Source organism: Triticum urartu, chromosome 7A, assembly GCF_056163025.1.
Source record: "Triticum urartu cultivar PI428250 chromosome 7A, HENAU_Tu73, whole genome shotgun sequence".
NCBI lineage: Eukaryota > Viridiplantae > Streptophyta > Magnoliopsida > Poales > Poaceae > Triticum > Triticum urartu.
In genome coordinates this window covers 630,663,864-630,672,044 of record NC_141879.1, presented here as the reverse complement: position 1 = coordinate 630,672,044, position 8,181 = coordinate 630,663,864, and positions in this window count along the sequence as shown.

Below are 8,181 nucleotides of genomic sequence, written 5' to 3'. Positions count from 1 at the left end.
AAGGAACCGGCTGCCAGCCGCAGCCGGAATCGCATCACCATCGAGCGCGACCAAGACGGCCGCCCAAGAGCAGTGGAACAACGGGACGACTGTCCACCTCCACCTCCCCCCCGCAGGGAGAGGCGCGCTTCCCTGCCACCTGTTGACCACCCGACACTCGGCGACTGCCTTGGCCACCGGGAAGGAGTCGGAGAAAATGATGCCTGCCATCGGATCGACCGCCTCAACCGATCCCTGGCGCTAGAAGAGGAAGATGAACTGGGTTCGCCTTGTTTGGCCCCCTCATCCGAGATGAGCCCTTCCCCAAAGGGTTCACGCTCCCAAGAGATACACCCAAGTACTCCACAGCCGTCAGCATCACGAACAACAACAAGCGCGTTGCCGTGAAGTACGTTCCGCTCATGCTCTAGGGCATGACCCGGACATGGCTGAATAGCCTGAAGCCCCGCAACATCAATAGCTGGGTTGATTTCACTGAAGCCTTCATCCGCAACTTCACCAGCACGTACAAGCAGCCGCCCAAGCCTCACCAGCTCTCCTTGTGCGTCCAAGGACCCAGCGAGTCGACTCACGACTACCTCACGCGCTGGGCCGAGCTGCGCAACTCCTGCGAGGCCGTGCACGAGGTGTAGGCCATCGAGTACTTTACCGCCGGGTGCCGAGAAGGCACCCTCCTCAAGCACCGGCCTCTCCACGACGAGTCGGCAACCCTTGATGAACTGCTAATCATAGCATACAAGTACGCCACGACCGACTCCATGAAGGCGGAGATCCAAGTTGATGCATCCGGAAAAGTGGCTCCTCAAGCTCCTCGGACTCCGGCTGGTGATACCAGCCGGCGTTAGCAACCAAATGAGAACAAGCGCAAGGCCACGCAGCCAGCTTCCACAAGCCGGCAGGTGGCGACAGTCGAAGATCAGCAGCCGGAAGGGAATCCACTACCCAAGCGTCAGAAGGGCGGCAAGCCCAACTGGTTACCCGCCTTCTCTTACGAGCAGACTCTTGATGCACCCTGCAAGTTCCACAGTGGCGCGAAGCCATCCAACCACACCACTCGGAAGTGCCACTAGCTCACCAGGATCGCCAAGGGTGACGGACTCCTGCCTCCTCCGCCCACCGGCCCGCCGCCGCCTCCTCCCCAGCAGCCGGCAGCTCGGCTATCGGCGCAATACAGGATGAATACCCTGAAGAGCATGGAGCCTATGTCATTTTCACCAGCGTGGCTGATGACAAGCATAGCAGACGACAGCGACAAAAAGAAGTAAATGCAGTAGCATTAGATACCCCCGAGTTCATGCATTGGTTTGAGAAGCCTATCAGTTGGAGCAGAGCTGACCACCCGGAGGTGATGCCCTCTCCTGGTTCTTATGCTTTGGTCTTAGATGCCACCTTCACAACAGAGAGGCGGGCAGCTCGCTTCTCCCGAGTACTGATAGATGGCGGCAACAGCATCAACATCCTGTACCGAGATACTATGGAGAAATTAGGGATCAAGCAGAGGCAGCTTCAGCCCAGTCGGACTATATTCCATGGCATAGTTCCTGGCCTTTCCTGCTCACCAATCGGCAAGACCCAGATAGATGTCCTCTTTGAAGGAAATATGCCCTAGAGGCAATAATAAAGTTATAATTATTTCCTTATATCATGATAAATGTTTATTATTCATGCTAGAATTGTATTAACCGGAAACATGATATATGTGTGAATACATAGACAAACAGAGTCTCACTAGTATGCCTCTACTTGACTAGCTCGTTAATCTAAGATAGTTATGTTTCATAACCATAGACAAAGAGTTGTCATTTGATTAACGGGATCACATCATTAGGAGAATGATGTGATTAACTTGACCCATTTCGTTAGCTTAGCACTTGATCGTTTAGTTTGTTGCTATTGCTTTCTTCATGACTTATACATGTTCCTATGACTATGAGATTATGCAACTCCCGTTTACCAAAGGAACACTTTGTGTGCTACCAAACGTCACAACGTAACTGGGTGATTATAAAGGTGCTCTAAAGGTGTCTCCAAAGGTACTTGTTGAGTTGGCGTATTTCGAGATTAGGATTTGTCACTCCGATTGCCGAAGAGATATCTCTGGGCCCACTCGGTAATGCACATCACTATAAGCCTTGCAAGCAATGCAACTAATGAGTTAGTTGTGGGATGATGTATTACGGAACGAGTAAAGAGACTTGCCAGTAACGAGATTGAACTAGGTATTGAGATACCAACGATCGAATCTTGGGCAAGTAACGTACCGACGACAAAGGGAACAACATATGTTGTTATGCGGTTTGACCGTTAAAGATCTTGGTAGAATATGTAGGAGCCAATATGAGCATCCAGGTTCCGCTATTGGCTATTGACCAGAGATGTGTCTCGGTCATGTCTACATAGTTCTCGAACCCGTAGGATCCGCACGCTTAAAGTTAGATGACGGTTATATTATGAGTTTATATGTTTTGATGTACCGAAGGTAGTTCAGAGTCCCGGATGTGATCATGGACATGACGAGGAGTCTCGAAATGGTCGAGACGTAAAGATCGACATATTGGACGACTATGTTTCGACACTGGAAAGGTTTCGGAAGGTTTCAGACATTTATCGGAATACCGGGGGTTACCGGAACCCCCCGGGAACTAATGGGCCCTGTTGGGCCTTAGTGGAGAGAGAGAGAGGGGCCGACTAGGGCAAGAGGCGCGCCCCCTCCCCTTGAGTCCGAATAGGACAAGGAAAGGGGGGCGGCGCCCCCCTTGCCTTCCCCTCTCCCACTCCTTCCTTCCCCCTCCTTCTTGGACTGAAAGGGAGGGGCAAACCTACTTGGAGTAGGTTTCCCCCTCCTAGGGTACGCCACCCCCTTGGCCGGACCTCTCCTCCTCCCCCCTTTATATACGGAGGAGGGGGGCTCCCCATAGACATAACAATTGATCTCTTGATCTCTTAGCCGTGTGGGGTGCCCCCCTCCACCATAATCTACCTCGATCATATCGTAGCGGTGCTTAGGCGAAGCCCTGCGTCGGTAGAACATCATCATCATCACCATGCCGTCGTGCTGACGAAACTCTCCCTCAACACTTGGCTGGATCAGAGTTTGAGGGACGTCATCGAGTTGAACGTGTGTAGAACTCGGAGGTGTCGTGCATTCGGTACTTGATCGGTCGGATCGTGAAGACGTACGACTAGATCAACCGCGTTGTGCTAATGCTTCCGCTTCCGGTCTACGAGGGTACGTGGACACACTCTCCCCTCTTGTTGCTATGCATCACCATGATCTTGCGTGTGTGTAGGAATTTTTTTGAAATTACTACGTTCCCCAACAGTGGTATCCGAGCCAAGTTTTATGCGTAGATGTCATATGCACGAGTAGAACACAAGTGAGTTGTGGGCGATACAAGTCATACTGCTTACCAGCATGTCATACTTTGGTTCGGCGGAATTGTTGGATGAAGCGGCCCGGACCGACATTACGTGTACGCTTACGCGTGACTGGTTCTACCGACGTGCTTTGCACACAGGTGGCTGGCGGGTGTCAGTTTCTCCAACTTTAGTTGAACCAAGTGTGGCTACGCCCGGTCCTTGAGAAGGTTAAAATAGCACTAACTTGACGAACTATCATTCTGGTTTTGATGCGTAGGTAAGAACGGTTCTTGCTCAGCCCATAGCAGCCACGTAAAACTTTGCAACAACAAAGTAGAGGACGTCTAACTTGTTTTTGCAGGGCATGTTGTGATGTGATATGGTCAAGGCATGATGCTATATTTTATTGTATGAGATGATCATCTTTTTTAACCGAGTTATCGGCAACTGGCAGGAGCCATATGGTTGTCGCTTTATTGTATGCAATGCAATCGCCCTGTAATGCTTTACTTTATCACTAAGCGGTAGCGATAGTCGTAGAAGCATAAGTTGGCGAGACGAAAACGATGCTACAATGGAGATTAAGGTGTCGCGCTGATGACGATGGTGATCATGACGGTGCTTTGGAGATGGAGATCACAAGCACAAGATGATGATGGCCATATCATATCACTTATATTGATTGCATGTGATGTTTATCTTTTATGCATCTTATCTTGCTTTGATTGACGGTAGCATTATAAGATGATCTCTCACTAAATTATCAAGATATAAGTGTTCTCCCTCAGTATGCACCATTGCGAAAGTTCTTCGTGCTGAGACACGACGTGATGATCGGGTGTGATAGGCTCTACGTTCAAATACAACGGGTGCAAAACAGTTGCACACGCGGAATACTCAGGTCAAACTTGACGAGCCTAGCATATAATAGATATGGCCTCGGAACATTGGGACCGAAAGGTCCAGCATGAATCATATAGTAGATATGATCAACATATTGATGTTCACCATTGAAACTACTCCATCTCACGTGACGATCGGACATGGTTTAGTTGATTTGGATCACGTGATCACTTAGAGGATTAGAGGGATGTCTATCTAAGTGGGAGTTCTTAAGTAATATGATTAATTGAACTTAAATTTATCATGAACTTAGTACCTGATAGTTTCTTGCTTATCTATGTTGATTGTAGATAGATGGCTCGTGCTGTTGTTCCGTTGAATTTTAATGCGTTCCTTGAGAAAGCAAAGTTGAAAGATGATGGTACCAATTACACGGACTGGGTCCATAACTTGAGGATTATCCTCATTGCTGCACAGAAGAATTACGTCCTGGAAGCACCGCTAGGTGCCAGGCCTGTTGCAGATGCTACTGACAACATTAAGAACGTTTGGCAGAGTAAAGCTGATGACTACTCGATAGTTCAGTGTGCCATGCTTTACGGATTAGAACCGGGACTTCAACGACGTTTTGAACGTCATGGAGCATATGAGATGTTCCAGGAATTAAAGTTAATATTTCAAGCAAATGCCCGGATTGAGAGATATGAAGTCTCCAATAAGTTCTATAGCTGCAAGATGGAGGAGAATAGTTCTGTCAGTGAACATATACTAAAAATGTCTGGGTATCATAATCACTTGACTCAACTGGGAGTTAATCTTCCTATTGATAGTGTCATCGACAGAGTTCTTCAATCACTGCCACCAAGCTACAAAAGCTTCGTGATGAACTATAACATGCATGAGATGAATAAGGCAATTCCCGAGCTCTTCGCGATGCTAAAGGCTTCAGAGGTAGAAATCAAGAAGGAGCATCAAGTGTTGATGGTCAATAAGACCACCGGTTTCAAGAAAAAGGGTAAAGGGAAGAAGAAGGGGAACTTCAAGAAGAACGATAAACAAGTTGCTGCTCAAGAGAAGAAACCCAAGTTTGGACCTAAGCCTGAGACTGAGTGCTTCTACTGCAAGCAGACTGGTCACTGGAAGCGGAATTGCTCCAAGTATTTGGCGGATAAGAAGGATGGCAAGGTGAACAAATGTATATGTGATATACATGTTATTGATGTGTATCTTACTAATGCTCGTAGTAGCACCTTGGTATTTGATACTGGTTCTGTTGCTAACATTTGCAACTCGAAACAGGGGCTACGGATTAAGCAAATATTGGCTAAGGACGAGGTGACGATGCGTGTGGGAAATGGTTCCAAAGTCGATGTGATCGCGGTCGGCACGCTACCTCTACATCTACCTTCGGGATTAGTTTTAGACCGAATAATTGTTATTTGGTGCCAGCGTTGAGCATGAACATTATATCTGGATCTTGTTTGATGCGAGATGGTTATTCATTTAAATCAGAGAATAATGGTTGTTCTATTTATATGAGTAATATCTTTTCTGGTCATGCACCCTTGAAGAGTGGTCTATTTTTCTTAAATCTCGATAGTAGTGATACACATATTCATAATATTGAAGCCAAAAGATGCAGAGTTGATAATGATAGTGCAACTTATTTGTGGCACTGCCATTTAGGTCATATCATTATAAAGCGCATGAAGAAACTCCATTCTGATGGACTTTTGGAACCACTTCGTACTTGTGAACCGTGCCTCATGGGCAAGATGACTAAAACACCGTTCTCCAGAACTATGGAGCAAGCAACAGATTTGTTGGAAATCATACATACAGATGTGTGTGGTTCGATGAATATTGAGGCTCGCGGCGGGTGTCGTTATTTTCTCACCTTCACAGATGATTTAAGCAGATATGGGTATATCTACTTAATGAAACATAAGTCTGAAACATTCAAAAGTTCAAAGAATTTTAGAGTGAAGTTGAAAATCATCATAACAAGAAAATAAAGTTTCTACGATCTAATCGTGGAGGATAATATTTGAGTTACGAGTTTGGTCTTCATTTGAAACAATGCGGAATAGTTCCGCAACTCACGCCACCCGGAAGACCACATCGTAATGGTGTGTCCGAATGTCATAATCGTACTTTACTGGATATGTTACGATCTATGATGTCTAAGGCAGTCCTGGATTAGGGGGTCTCTGGATGTCAGGACCGGTTTTTCGGGATATTAATTTCCCAAAAAGCGGCCCTTGTGCTCACCAGCCCCAGGATTACTGTTAGCTGATGAGACACTGACTTGTTACAGAAACTCCAAGCAAACTACAAAATATGTAGTACAAGACCATTCTGGCCTATGGGTACAACAATTGGTTTCTAGTGGTTGATGGCGGAAGCGGTTTGCGGATCATCAGCGTCTATGGGACTCTATTTCCCACAGGAACAGCTGACCAGGATAACTCCTATCTTCGCGAGGCCGCTATCTCCATTGCGTAGGTTCCGGGGCTGTCATCGCAATGTTCCTTTCCATGCAAGAAATCTGGCCAAGACAATAGCCAGGGACAAGCCAGTGAGTACTTTGAATGTACTCGCAAACATTAAGAACACAGGTATAATATAGCCATTGATAATCTTGCTTTAAAATATAATATGATCACTTCGACAGTTATGAAATAAGGCTCATGATGCACGCAACTAGATCATTTAAATAAAACATGAGTAAGCAATCAGGGTGTAGAAATGCAGAGCACCGATCGGGTGTCTGAAGCGACGCCTCGAAAGGATAATAATATGAAGCATGCCTCAGTCGGGCGTTTGAGCGACACCACATAAAGGGCTTATAAGTAGATAAAATATTAAGCATGCCACAGTCGAGCGTCTGTGCGACACCGCATAAAGGGCTTATAAGTAAATAAAACAACAAGCATGCCATAGTCGGGCATCTGTGCGACACCGCATAAAGGACTTATAAGTAAATAAAATAACAAGCATGCCATAGTCAGGCGTCTGTGCGACACCACATAAAGGGCTTATAAGTAAATAAAATAACAAGCATGCCACAGTCGGGCGTCTGTGCGACACCACATAAAGGGCTTATATAACAATAATCACAGTGAGTACCCATGAGGTAGAACCGTCCCAGGGATACTCAATAATTCAAATAACATAAATGGTTAGTCCATAATAATAATAATCATAATCATCATACGTCACGAGTTATGATCCATGTTTTGGTTTAGTAGTTTCTCCTCCGCAGACCGACACTAAGACCGACACTTGACCCATCCCAGACTGTAGTCCTTAACCATGGACATGGCTATTCATATAGGTTTAATATCTCTGCAGAGGGTGTACTCTTTACCCACGAGTAACGGATTCCTTTAGTCCATCGGGACTAATTCCGTCTACGGTCTTTTAATTGAAAACACCCTAACCGCACACACCACCCAAACTCACCGGTGTCTGGAATCACCCTTGACACCTGTTAAGCAAAACTCTAAGTGGGGAGGCTACAACCTCGACTTAGCATGGGATCACAAAATTTATACCGCGCGCAAACTGGGGGAGCTACCCCCTTCGGCTACAACCGAAAACACCGATGCCCCTGGACCAGATGACTGTCTTTAATCCAGGGCCATGGAACCCTCATCTCGGTCTCTCTATACGGTGTGTGCTAGACAGGGGTTGACAACTTACTAAACCGTACCCTACCTACGGCAGGGACAAGTGGCAGCACGAAACAAGTATGGGGGTTACTGGAACAAGACTCAATCTACGGCCGACTCAGGAGGCTTAAGTATTTTCTGCATGATTAGCTCAAGGATAATATTTCACATCCATCAGACACAACCACCACTCATCATATCTCCCTCTGCCCCGCCAGTCATAACCGTCTCGACGAGGGACAAGCTCGTGTCTACCCAAGACAGAGACTTTCCCATATCCTTCCCGGTAGGCATGAGAGGCATA